We start from the raw sequence: 14,345 nt of genomic DNA, 5'->3' as shown, positions 1-14,345 counted from the left end.
AGGATATGTATTAAATATCTTTAGCTTAATGTCTATTATAAAGAAGATGGCCATTCAACAGCAGCTTTGACTAGATGGTAATCTAATTAATATAAAGAACGTAGAGGAGGAGGCACACTTCCAAGGAAACCTGCCCGACACTCAGAACTGTACAAGGATGGCATATGTGGCCTTGGGATGCGCTGGACCAGGAAAACAGACTGATCTCTGATGTGACTATGATAGTCAAGCACTAGGTATGAAACTGGATTAAACATCTTTACTTATAAACACATTAATGTCATTTACTTTTCAAACCCTAAAATTCTGAAATTCAGAGTTGAAAAATAAAACTGTTTCTAAAGGATATGACATAGCTTCTGGTATTAAAAAATCTGTAAGTCAATTATTTCTCTCTGCTAATCAAAATTTTCTAAAATAGTTCCTAAGGTGTATGTTTCTTTTAAAACTATCCTAAAAATTTTATTTGTATTTTGATAAAACTCTTTTAAAGCATAATGGTTTGTAGGTGGCAGTGTATTTATCTTACCTTTTGTGTTATTATGATATTTATTGTAGAAAATATAAAAACTTAATTTAGATTTAAAGAAAATATAAGATCATAACTTAATTCTTGCTTCTATAGATTTACTGAAGTGAAAACAAAGAAAATATTTGTATTTTTTTTGTTAAATTATTAAATCTGTATTTCGAGGAATTTAATCCATTTTTTATTTGAGGTTAATCATATTCTTAAGTGTATATCTGCTTCTTGTCTGATTCCAAAAGAAACTATACTTGATATAGTTTGTGGATAATTTAAGATTTTGTTGATATTTTCTGCCTAAATATGTGTACTTCCATCATATTAACTTAAAAAAATTAAAAATATCCAGCATAAAGGTCAAAGAGAAAGAAAAACATTAGAAATATGATGTTTTTTTTAGTTAAAATAATAATGCTCCTTTTTCAGAAAAACAATCTGAGATTTATGATACAAGGTCATGCCTGGAAGAAAAGATTATATATTGCAGCACTATTAAAGTTTAAAATAACTGCTCCCTTATACCTTTATTTAAAGGCTACATGATTGACGCATTTTATTAGCTAGTTTTATGCCTGGTGTTTTGTCTTAGCAATTGCTAAATTAATTTATAAACTTGAGTTGACTTGCTGTGTTCTTATTGCTGTCTCCCTGACTATCTTTCACAAGCAATTCTAAAATTCTCCCCAGACAGAGCACTGATGCTCAAATTTTAATTCTTCTCTTGTTAAATAGTTGCATTTTTTTCATCATAGCATACATCTAAAGAGTAGCTTTCTTTCAGTACATGCTATATTGTCAATGACTAATTACTTCAACAAGTAGTCAAATTCCAATGTGTATAAAATGGAACATTTGTCTTGTGACAGAAGCTCCTATAATTCACTGTGTTCTATAATGTTTTAATGTTTAAAAGTAGAAAAACAGTGGGTTTGTACAATATGATATTTTCAGTTTCCTACTGACATCATTTACTATGAGAAGACAATCTCCTCTTAAAATAATCAAATTTCTTATAGCATTTATTCTGCTTCAGATGAAACCTTATTTCTTTGAAGTCTACCTCATTTTACCTGCAGTACTACCTGCAGGAATGTATAGAAATGTAGAAGACATACAGGGTTTGCCTTTAGACTACTAATGCTTGAACCGAAGTAAATGATTGTTGGAAGCTGTCCATGCACTCACAACTTCACTGAAAGTAATCTTTTTCAGACATTCAAGGGGAGAAAGACAAGGCAGGGAAACGATGACAGCATTTTCATGAACAGAAGGAAGTAAAGGAGGAGAGGGTGGTTCAGACTTAACGAGAGAACTTTAACGTAGTTAACAGGTTCTCTTGATGGGGAAGAAAACTCTCCCCAATATAACTATGTAATTTTCCTTGTTGGTTCTAAGCAGGCAGAAAATGACTTCAGTCCACTCAGACATGAAACCAAAACAACAACAAATCTAGAATCTCATAAAAATATTTCCCTCACATTATAAGTGAAATCACTGACTTCTCAGTCTATATTTCCTGGGTGCTGCCATCAGGTTTTGTATATAGTCCTAAAGACAAATAATCGTCTCCTGCTTTTAAGATATTTTTAAACATAAATTTAGTAAACATTGAAATAGCTGTTTTACACATATTGCTTTCTCGACAAACCTATGTGTAATTCAATCCTCCAAAATTCTTTGTGTAAATAATAAATAAAAGAATACACTGAAGCTCAGAGATGGTAAGCCACATAAACAAGGTAATATTGTACTAGATAGCAAAACTGGAATAAACACCCAAGTCTGGCCGCTTCAAGACTTTGTGTTTTTCTCAAAATACTCTACTCTTTTTCAGTTATACTTCTTCCATGTGTTAGATAAGAACCACCGGACAGAGACATAATATGAATTTCACCTTTTTGTATGATTTCTTATGCTATCAGCTACTAATCAAGACTCAATTGATGAACTGTAGGAAATGAATTAGAAAAATAACTCCCAGTTTAATGCTTCTATTGAGAATTCATTGTATAAGAAAATTCAACACAATTAAATATTGTATTCACCATGATGTGCAGCTCCATTCTCAGAGAGCCTGTTTTAGTATTAAATAGTCAGGTAATTTGGAAAAAAAGAAAATCATGTAAGTACTATGTAAGTCTCTTCTACATTCTATAGTATGAAGTAAACAAAATTTCACTATACAAAGATTCTGTAATTTGAAACCTAGATGCAGTTAAAATAGAAACAAGTATATAATGAATTGTGATAAATACCACAAATGATACCTAAATCCTACAGAAGATTGGAAGATGGTGGATTCACTTCTATCTAAATTAATATGAGACGATAATGAATCTTAGAAACATTATTTTTTAACAAATATAAGCAAAACTGTAGAGAGAGGAGGCCTTATACTCATCCAATAAAATTAAAATATCCAAATTTCTGAATAATAGAATTTGTTATTAAAAGTACTGATATATAATGTTGGAATAGTTGCTTAGAATGAGTTGGCTTAGAATACCATCCAAGGATATCCGATTTTAGGTCTAGTTTTAGCAAGCAGCTTTACTCGGGGAATATTATTCTTACAGACATATGCAGTATGACTGGAGAAAGCAAGCCCTGACGTAGGAGGATATAACAATAAGAATACAGCAATAGCTTAAGCCATACAGGTGACAGTGGAAACAAGAAAGAAGAAATTAGTATTGATTGGTGCCTCCTAAGGTCTCCCACTTACATGGAATATGATTGTAAAAGAAATCTAAGAAATAGTAGATAAATTGGTCTCCAAATATTATTGAGGATACTACCAAAAAGATATATCACACTCAAAACTAGAAAATTTGAGAACAGCTTACACGAACCTTATGATAGGCAGAATAATGTCTCTCACCAAGATATCCATGTCTTAATCCTCAGAATCAGTGAATACATGAACTTACATGGCAAAAGGGACTTTGAAGATGTGACTAAGTCAAGGATTATAAGGTAGGGAGAATATTTTGAATTGTTCAGAAGGGTTAAATGTAATTACACAAGTTTTTATAAATGAAAGAAGGAAGCAGGAAGGTCAGAGTTAGAGAAGGAGATGTGATGAGAGAAGCAGATGTCAGAGTGCAGGGGGCACGGGCCAAGGAATGCAGGCAGCCTCCACAAGCTGGACAGGCAAGGAAACAGACTCTCCCCTAGAACACCCAGTAGGAAAGCGGCCCTGTCAACACCCAAATTTTAGGACTTCTGACCAACAGAACTATAAAATAATAAATCTGTGTTATTTAAATCCTAATGGTTTATGGTAATTTGTTACAGAGCACTAAGAAACTAATATAGAATTCTGTATAAGGTGCATGTAAGGGAACTCCAAGGCTTAAGGTGGCACCCAGAATCTGAAGGACACAGGAAAAGAGAAATTACCAGAACCCACAAGGACTGAGTTTGCAAGGTACCAGTCACCTTGGAAAAAGTAGTGACTTTCTCTGGAGGAATTAAGGCACATAAAGGTGACCCTGCAAGCTGAGAGATAGGGGAATAAATAAGCTCCCAATGTCATGCTCCCTTTGTATTTGATCTCCTACTAGGGCTCTCATAAGATGACTGGAACTGGAACCTAGGGAACAGGGGATCCTGCTAAATGTGATGGATGGCGGGCACTGTATGCCTGGTAGAAAAGAGTAGAGAGATGCCTGGCACCTCTCTGGCATTTTGGCATGTTCTCAATGTGCAAAATGTGCTGACTGTGGGGTTATTAGTGATGGATCTATAAGTAAAAAATTCATCCTTCTAACTTCTCATGTATGAATCGATAAGAACACATTTTCTGACTTTGTTCTTGAAACCTTTTCATTACTTTTATTAGAAGGAAAATAAACAGCTACTAAAAATCTAAGAAAATGTACTCTTGGAAATTTCCTAATAAAAAGACTAAAATAATAGCAATAATAACAATATTACAATTGGAATAATACTATGCTAACCACGGTACACAATCTATATTTATGCCTCAAACCAACCTGTGATTTAGATACTATCCCATCTTACGGTTTTTTCAAGAGAGATTCAAATATTTAAATATGTAAATGCACAGAACTACAATCTTTATCCTATTTCAATTAAAAGATAAAATATAAGCACATATACCCATAGATTGCCCAGCAGTATTTCACAGATGTAATTTTAAAATATTTTTTATTAAGAAATGAGAATTGTCAAATACCATAGGAGAGTGTTAAAGCATATGCTCCTAAACTGTGCATAAAATCTTAGAGAATACCCAGGAATACATATCGACATACAATGAAACTGACAAATGGTATTATTTGTAAAGGGCATGCTTTATACTTTAGTGACAGGTTTTCCTCCAATGTAAGTTTTTCTAATTCTTTTAGCACTTGCACTCCATCTCAATGTAGCCTGCTTTTTTGCACACTTTGTCCGGAAAAAGAAAAAAAAATGCTTCATGGTGCATATTCTTTTAAATTACTTAATCAATTCAAAATTATCTCTTCTGAAAAATAATTTTGAGATTACTGGAGATGAGAATGGTTGTTTCCAAAACCCTGCTCCTAGTTCTACTTTTTTTTTTTTTTCTTTCCCAGGGGAAAGATAACTACATTCATTGTATCTGTGTATGAGATTTTTAATCTATATGCAACGCAGAAGTCAAATATGTAAGCAGGTTCATCCTAGCTATTAGTGAAGGGCATAGAAAAATTCTGGATCTAATGAAGGCCACTGTGTACTGGCTGTCCCCTAGACTCACAATTAATCATATTTGACAACTGACTACGAAATGTAGATTATTTGGCAGATAGCACCTTATGTTTCACATATTCTCCTTCCTCTCCTTGAAGTACATGTTTATTTTCCACTTCATGAACTTGGTGTTTTATATATACTCAATGAATCTATTACACAAAGTTGCTTTAAACATTTGGTACTTATGTTTCCATTTAATTACCTGATATGTTAGTAATATGTCAAGTAAGTTAAACAGTGAAGGATATATGATTTTGAGGATACTTATTTTGTTTGTAAGTGAACATAATGAATCTTTGTGAATGTTAATGTTTATAGTCATACTTTTGAAGCAAAAGGAATGAGCCGTTTGGTATGTTCCTGTGCCACAATAATCACTATTTTACATTATTCCAGAATATAACTGACTCTTATGTGTTAATTTATTGCAATCAAGTAACATAATTTTCACTGTTAGAAATAAAGTTTTTTCAGCATATAATACTATGTGTACCACTTAAGATCAATCCTCCATGCTTTAATTTTCTAGGTGTTATTTTATAAAAATATCTAAGTTGGACTATTATCTTAACAGTCAAGCAAATGAATAAACATCCTCTTCAAAATACTTGTAACTTTGTATTGGTATTTGCTTGTCGAGGGTGCAAGCAAGAGTGGTAAATGCATGAACATGGATAAGTGTTTAAGAGAAATCAATTTAAACAAATTAAAGTTAACAAAAAAGTTCAATTGTAGATGAATTTATCCCATTCAAGTGCAGGAGCATATCATGCTGATTATTATTTCCACACTTTGGAGCAGAGACAATTTTAGGTATGTGTATAGAGACTGAAATACTAGAGAATCATTTTTGGCTATTATTGTCCTCCCATGTCTTATGAATAATCAATAGGAAACCAGAAATCTGAGTTTGGTAATTATACTCTGAACTTTTATTTTGAAGTATACTGGCGTATTCCAAATAGTAATGCTACTTATAGCAATGACTAATTTTGATCAGTCATTTTATGGAAGTGGTGATAAAAAAAAAAGGAGCAGATGAGTTTTAAAAATCTCAGAGTGAAGTATTTCTTTAAATAGAACATTGCATAAACAGCAAAGTCAGGAACTATTCTGGGTCTAAGGGCAAAATCAGCAAAATAGAACATTGTAAATAGTGTAGTGTTTGTAACTGTAACTGATATAAAACACATACAAGGGTCATACACATAGAATTATATTTTAAAATCTTCTGCAAAGATTCTCTTAGCTTAGATGGAGAAATGTAGCAATACATTTTCACAAGGAGGAAATAATTCTACCATAAGCACAAAGGAATAAATATACATAAAAACTCCTCGACAATATTGTGGAAGGCTCTATCTAAAGAATGGCTTCTCTTTGCCCTAGTTCATCTGCCAAAATAAAACAAAACGAAACAAAACAAAACAAAACACACATTTATCATAATATGCCATTCTGAAGTGAAGCCTAGGTACAATTGTGGCATGATGTACAAAGTTGTGTCCACTAAGCAACAGCATTTTTATTATTTATATCTATGATCAAGATACAAGGGGACGTGTTGATTAGCTTAAGCAATGAAACCACATTGGTACAGTAGTTGTAACTGAAGTCACTACCTGTTTAAGCCTATGATAATCTATTGCAATTCTCCAAGAACCATCTGTCCTCTACAAAGGGCAAGTAGATGAACTGAATGAGGACGTGGTGAAAATCACCACCTGTACATACTTCAAGTCCTAGATTGTGGCACAAATATCAGCAATCCTTCCAGGAATGTGATATTACCTTATTTTCCTATATAGAAGAAGTTCTAAGGGTTCCCACTTGGCCTTTCCCATAATAGCCCTCACTCTATAGATCAGGGAACCTATCTGGGCATTCTGCCAATTACTGTCTATTCCAAATATACATTCCAGAACTGGGGTAATAACCACAAGATGGGTTCAGGGACTCAATGGGCTCACTGTGAAACAGAACTAGGCTAGAACTCCATTGGTCACCTGACCTCCATAGTCCCTTCTCTGACTGAACCCCAGTCACATTTTGTGTCTCCTGGAATTAGTATCGATTCAGAACCAGTGCCCTGTATTCCTCAAAGGTTCTTATTATTTTCTTTTCTCCAATGCACAGTTACCCTGGTGAAAAGTCATGTGTCTCTCTAAGGAAAGACAGGAAAAAGATTAACAGGCTCAATTTTGGGCAGGGTATTGGAATCCTTCTTCAAGGGAACCTGGTCTCCCCTTAATTCGGGGGGTCCTGAGACTGTAAACTGACTCAAATCTGAAAATTGCTGATGGACAATGACTTTATTTTTGGATTCAGGGTTTGACTTTTGTTTACTTGACTGAGAACTTTTCTGCTTGTACAAACCAAGCAAAATTTAATAGGCTACTAGGAATACCATGATCAACTACTTAAATGATCTTTGTGAGGCAGACTATTCTGTTCTTTGCTTTGACTCTGCTGGATATCAGAGTAATTATGCCCACCTCATCTTTGGTGGTGGAGTGCTATCATTTGGTCTCTGCCATCCTGAGATGCAATTACAGTGCATTTCATTTTCCCGATGTGGTGACTCCAGTTCCCACTGCAAGGCCAGGATTCCAGAGAAGAGGAGGATTGCTGAGCTCTTCAAAGATGATATATCAAAGATGATATAGACAATTATTTCTCACAGAATCAGTGAAAGATATATCTCCGGACTCTCCAAGTATGAGTAAGTAAATCTTACCTGACACATTTACTCTAACATTCCAGTCTCCCTAAGTTTTTGAATCCCTTTCTCCACTTTAAACCAAGGTAGGTCTGGCATTTTCTGCTCATCAGCTGTGGGCAATTTTTGGTCCATGTTTGAGCCAGTCAACCAACCAACCAACCAATCAACCAACCAACCAGTTTGAGCCATTTCTACCACCTCAAGCTGCAACATTAACACAGAATCTCTATTTAGTGAGCCCACCAATGAATCCAGCCTGACTCAAATTTGTTTCTTTCACTATCTCACATCCTTAAAAACTATTCCCATGCATGCTCTCTGGATTCCTTTCTGAATAAATTAGAAAATTCAAGTAGTTTTTTTGGAGTGTAGAGCACCTCCACATGGGTCACATTTGTACTTCATCTGTAGGGGTCTGTGAGGACTTAAGCCTAGTTATAGGTCTAAATCTAAAGAGGGGTGGTGGGGTGGGTCCAGCAAAGAATCAGCATTGTCTTGAACGGCGGCTACCTCAAAGGGCGCCATTCTAGTTTCCTTGGTCGACGTAGGGTTAATCCTCTCAGAAGGGGTGGAGAGGCCACTTCCACTTTGCACGAAGAAGCTTCTTCCACTGTCAAAGTAGACACATCAGAATTAGCAGCTCACTGTCCCCAGCTTCATCAAGGTCTTCCAACATGCACACATTTCGGCTTTGAGGATCCCATTCCTTACCAATCAGTGTACCCAGTTTAACAGCAGACACTCTAAGAAGCTGGCATTTCAACTTGCATTGTATATCAGCCAGTTGCAAGATAAGATTATGAGTTTGATTTTCAGCAATCTCAGCCCTGCTGCTGCAGAAAATAAGAGTCTCCTTCAGGGCACACACTGAAGCCTTCAGGCCTTTTATACAGCGCTTGAATTGAAATTCAAATCCCTGAGCTCATCTGTTTCTTTTAGCACTTTGTTTAGGGACATTAGGAGCAACCAGATAATGTTATTAAATTTGTGAGTTTGTAAAAAAATATTCATATGTTTCATATACACAGTCACCCAGATGCTTGCTTAATGTAAGTGGTTGATTAAGAGTATCCAGTGGTGCTATTTTGTCTACCTCGATTGCTGGATCACCCCATTTTCTATCAATTCTCTATTTTCTATTAGAAATATCACAGCCAATACGTATTAGCAGTTTCTACTAAGTTATGTGAGAACATAATTTGTTTTTAGACATGCATAAATGTTAGATTTCTATTGCTGTGTAACAAATGAGTGTAGTGGCTTAAATCAACCCACATTAATTGTCTCATAATTTCCTTCATCAGGATCTCAGTATGTCAAAGCTGGGGCCTCTACTCAGGGTATTCCAAGGTTGCAATCAAGTTATTGACTAGACTGGGTTCTTGAGAAGTTCTGAGGACACATCCACTTCAAAGCTCATTCCAGTTGTTGGCAGAAATCATTATCTTTGGCTGTATAACTCAGAGGCCAGCTTCTAACCATCTGTCAAACATAAGTCGAGAACTGGTCCTATAGTCTTAGTGCAGTTACCTGCCATTTGAATTTCCACAAGCTGTTCATAAGATAGCTATTTATCTCCTTCTTCAAGGTCAGATGGTCTTTCTCCACAGTCTGCTAAGACAGAGTCTCATACTGTGAATCATAATCTTGAGAGTGACATCCTATTGCTTTTGTCAAGTAATGCGACTTAATAAAAGTAGTGACATCCCATCATCACCTTTGTCATATTTTATTGGTTAGAAGCAAGCCACAGGCCCCATCTGCAATAAAGAGGAAGATATTATAACAAAGGTGTGACTCATTTAAGGTTATCTTAGAGTGTATCCATCAAAATAAGAAAAAAAAAAATTGCCTTTTTTTCCCATTTGAAGTTGTACAGATGTGGCTGTGAACCATAAACTAACTCCATCTTTGCATTCCGGACTTCTTTCATGCAGTGACCTTTAACCAACCTCACTGTCCTTAGCAAGTATACTAAAGCCTTCTAATTGATAATTATCTGTGTTCCATAAAAGGTAGCCATAAACATTTTTTTAGTAATGGCCGGAATTGTCTGACAACTGAGATAAATATCAACCTGGTGATAGTATCGATTATAAACAATCATCTATCACAAGACCATCAGGAGGTCTGTACTGCATTCTTTGTCCCTTTGTCTTGTCAATCATTAGTATCTGAGTTATACTATAAAGTAGATGCTATAGCAGAGAATAATCTGCATAAAACTGCTGGGTCCTTTGCCCGCTCCCACTCAATATTACCATAAGCAAATTTTGCTATGATAAATTCTGTTACAGTCTATGGAGTTGCTCGGATCTTCTTTAGTCTGAAGAGACCTTTTTGTTATGGTGGCCATTACAACTTTGCCCCACCATCATACAGAAGGGACGTTACTAAAACAAATTTTGATATATACTTTGTTCATTAATTTATTCATTCTGTAATTTATTGAGGATCTACTATGCATTAGACATTTCAAGAGACTGAGGATACAGTGATTGGAAAAATGTAAAATTTCTATATACATTTTAAACTGTATAGTATTGTGAAACAAATAAATAAAAAACAATGCTATGACAGTGAAAAAAAAGCATCCAATTTAAATGAGAACAACTCCGTCAAAATGAGATTTGAGTTGAGGCCTACATTTTTCTACAGTCAATCACAAACAATCTATAAAGATTTCTTCAAAAAGAAACATGATCCAATTTACATTTTCAAAACAGTGTTCTTCTTATTACCTACAGAGAACAGCAGCTATGTGGAAGACCTTAAAAGCAGAACATTAGTTAAGAGGACATTGCATAGTTTATGCCAGAGACAGATTTCACTAGGATGGAGGTAAAAGAGAAGAAAAAAGGAAAAATAATATATATTCTATAAAAATATATTCCCTATTCTAGAGACTTGATGGGATTGATGCTAGAAGTACATATTTAAAGGTAGTAAGAAGAAACTAGAGAATAGCTCTAAATTGTGAATGTCTCTCATATCCTTAAGCAAAATTGTATTGACTACATCAGATGAGTGATGTGAAAATATTGCTTGACATAGCTATTGTTGTTGTGAGATATTCAAACAAAATAGGAACTTACTGTATCTAGTAATATATATGTGTTACACATAGTCATGTGTCTGTCAATGTTTCATAAGTAGCCTCGGTAAGCACTAAGATCATGACAATAAATGATGTTAAGCTAAGGTTTGAAGAATATTTTGGAGGCCAAGATAGTCCAAAGAGAAATCATTTACAATAGTATATATCTTTCCAAGTAGAAGTTTCATAGCCAAGAGAAGGAAGATAGGATATCTCTATGGTCACACAGACAGAAAACACACACTATTTGGGGAGCAGGTCTCTGGAACAGAAGTAAATGTCCAGCATTCTGGATATTGTTTCATGTGTCAGGTTTACCCTAGCTGAACTGTTATTATTTCCAAAAAAAAAAAAATCTTCAGAATCATTTTACATCTCAAATTTGCTTCAAATGCATTATCTATTTTTTTCCTAAAAATTTATAAACTTGCTCATATATTTGTGATTACAGAGTGAGGATAGAGATGACCATGGGTCAGTTTTCTTCTTACTTTATATCTCCTTTTACAATTCAAACCTAAACAAAAGGGGGGTTGAATTTCATGCACAAATTTCTGCCTTGGGCGACTGACTAAATAAACTCGACTTTTACTCGCAAATGGTAGAATGACTGGAGGAAGACTGGGTTGCATTATTTCTTTTATTTATCTTATTTTTTGAATTATTCGGTGAGAAAACAAAAGAAATATCATATAGTGTTTAGGATATATGTATGTAAAATAAAGTCCAGGTAAGTGTTATAAATTTTGAAGTAACTAGCATACAGTTGTATGAAACACAAGAAAAGATGGAGTTACTGTGGAGAGGAAGTCCAGATTCTGGACGTAAATACCTCAGTAATTTAAAAGTCACCTAGAGGAAGGCTTCTGTGAATTTAGACTAACATGTGTTCACTGAAATATGAGAAAACTCAGAGAATTGTATGTCACCTAAGGCTGGCTTCATGGACATGTGTTCTGTGCAGTCACACAGGATCACACTTTTGGTTTATCCTTTTGCTATCACCATTTTCAAAATTTTAATAACTTAGGAACCGGGCACTCCACATTTTTATTTCATACTGGGCTCCATAAATTATGTGCCGATTATGGTGCTATTAAAGCCAAGACAAAACAGGAATTTCTCACATGGGTTAAGATGAGAATGTGGATTAAAACAAGATGTGGATTAAAAAAAATGTCTTTTGGTTTTGATGGAAGTCATTACTATCTTAGAAAAATATCTCTGAGTAAAGATTTTGAGGGTAAAGCCACATTGTAATGAACTGTAATACAGTTTTTTGAGGAATTTACTGTGAAGGAAAGTGAAAAGAAAAAAAAAGCGTGAGCACAAGATGAAAGAGGAATATGAGTCAAAGAAAAATTTTCATCAGTGTTTATTTTTAAAATATACATATATACATTCTAAGGCATGTTTGAATGTGACGGGTAAGAATCTGGTAGAGAGGAAGAAGCTGAAAACATGGTCAAAGAGAAGTTAACCAAAAGAATGAGGTCCATGAAAGAATTCACTGGAACGAGATTTAAAGCATGTGTAGAAATATTAGCTTTTTAGTGAAGAGAACCATTGTCTCTTGTTTTAATGACAGAGAAGACACAAAGTTACCAAAATTGAGACAGAATTTAAGATGGGGACATGGGAAGATGGTGTAATTCCAACATGAGAGCCTGCACACTACCAGGTGATTAATTCAGAGTGAGAAAATTGGCAGGATGTTAAGAAAAGTCAAGAAAGCATAAAATCATCATTGCAAAAAGAGAGTGGCAGATAGCTTATCATGGAAATGATGAAACTACCCCTGAGTTTTAGGTACTTCTCTGCCTGATCAAAGCAACAGGATAGGCAAGGGCAGAGCTGAGCTTTAGGCTGTTTTTGTTTAAATTAGCAGAAGGTAGCCCTCCAGTTGAGAGCTGAGGGCATAGGACTTGGTGGGCTCAGGCTGGGTTCATATGTTTGCTTCTTATTCTTCCATTGTTCAGTAGCAGTGAAAGAAATAAAGAATTGAGTTCCTGGAAATCTTTACACCTCTGAAACCCACCACTCAAACAAAGAGAATGTTAAACACATATTCTTTATGGGGATGGGGAGCACAACATAGTGAATGCAGTCAGCATTAATGTAATAGGTAGGTGTAGAGCCAGAGGAGAGAAAGCAGTCAGGGGGATCATTTAATAAACTATATAAGTGTCTAACCAATGTACTGTATACTTGAAGCTAATAATAAAATAAAATTTTTAAAAAAGAAAAAAAAAATTTTGAGAGCTAACGCCAGTTGGACTCCACAATTGTAATAGTACGAAAAAGTGGAATCTCTTTAATAAAAAAATAAGAAATAAATCTTTCAATGAGATTATACTATGGTAAAATAGAAAATTAAAGCAATAGTTAAGAAAATCTGAGCATTTATAAATTTTTAGCAAAGATATAAGTTGTCCTTTATGTCATCATTTTCTTCCTTATAGAAAATTATACAAATACTTTGAAATCATTTGATTTTTAATCATCTCATTTTTGGCACTCATGGTAAAAGATATATTTAAATATTTTAACCATAATACTCTTTTAGAGCACCCCATATCCAGAATTACAAAGTACATAGGAAAAGGAATTTCATCATTTTTTTTAAATAAGCAAATTTTTATCCAAATATTCCATTTCTTTCTAGGACTAGTTGACGATCAGACATTTAACTTTAATTGTTGATTTTTATCTAGTGGATTTTAATTTTTTTTTTGCATTTTTAACTTTGTATTAAAATATAATCCACTTTCAAAAGAACTCACACATCATAGTGTAATGCTCAGGAGATTATAACAAAGTAAACACAACTCTGAAACCACACTTGGAATAAAAAAAAAAAAAAAACCCACAGAAAAAGAAAAAAAGTCATACAGCTAGCACCTAAGAAAGCCAAATCACCTCATGCTACCACCCAAATGTTCCTGTTCTCGTCTCCCCAAAGGTAATCACTATGCTGATTTGTTATACCATAAATATGGTTCGCTTGTGTGAACACTGTGAAAATAAAGTTATATCACATATATTATTTTATTCCTAGCTTCTTCCACTCAACATTTGTTTTCCAATTACACCATGTTGTAACTGATTTATTATCCATGCTTAATAGTATTCTATTTTATGAAGCACTTATTTATGTATTCCACTCTATGTGGACTTTGAAAATATTTCCTATTTGGATGTATTAAAGACAATTCAACTACAAATACACATATGTTTTGTTGCACATTCAAACACAG

At 34.3% G+C, this 14,345-nt stretch overlaps 1 long non-coding RNA gene across 1 annotated transcript in view; it reads right to left on the bottom strand.

Annotated features, from left to right (window-relative positions):
- Positions 1-6,178: 6,178 nt before the first annotated feature.
- LOC111736644 overlaps positions 6,179-14,345 on the bottom strand; it is a 79,626-nt gene continuing 71,459 nt past the window's right edge. The window contains exons 2-3 of the long non-coding RNA XR_002779227.1: positions 9,522-9,751; positions 6,179-8,601 (exon numbers count right to left, since the gene is read on the bottom strand). This is a non-coding gene — a long non-coding RNA (uncharacterized LOC111736644). The remainder of the gene's footprint in view (positions 8,602-9,521; positions 9,752-14,345) is intronic.

This window comes from Pteropus vampyrus, unplaced genomic scaffold, assembly GCF_000151845.1.
Source record: "Pteropus vampyrus isolate Shadow unplaced genomic scaffold, Pvam_2.0 Scaffold21, whole genome shotgun sequence".
Taxonomy (NCBI): Eukaryota; Metazoa; Chordata; class Mammalia; order Chiroptera; family Pteropodidae; genus Pteropus; species Pteropus vampyrus.
Note: the sequence above shows the minus strand (reverse complement) of the source record. Positions and strands in the feature narration are given on the sequence as shown.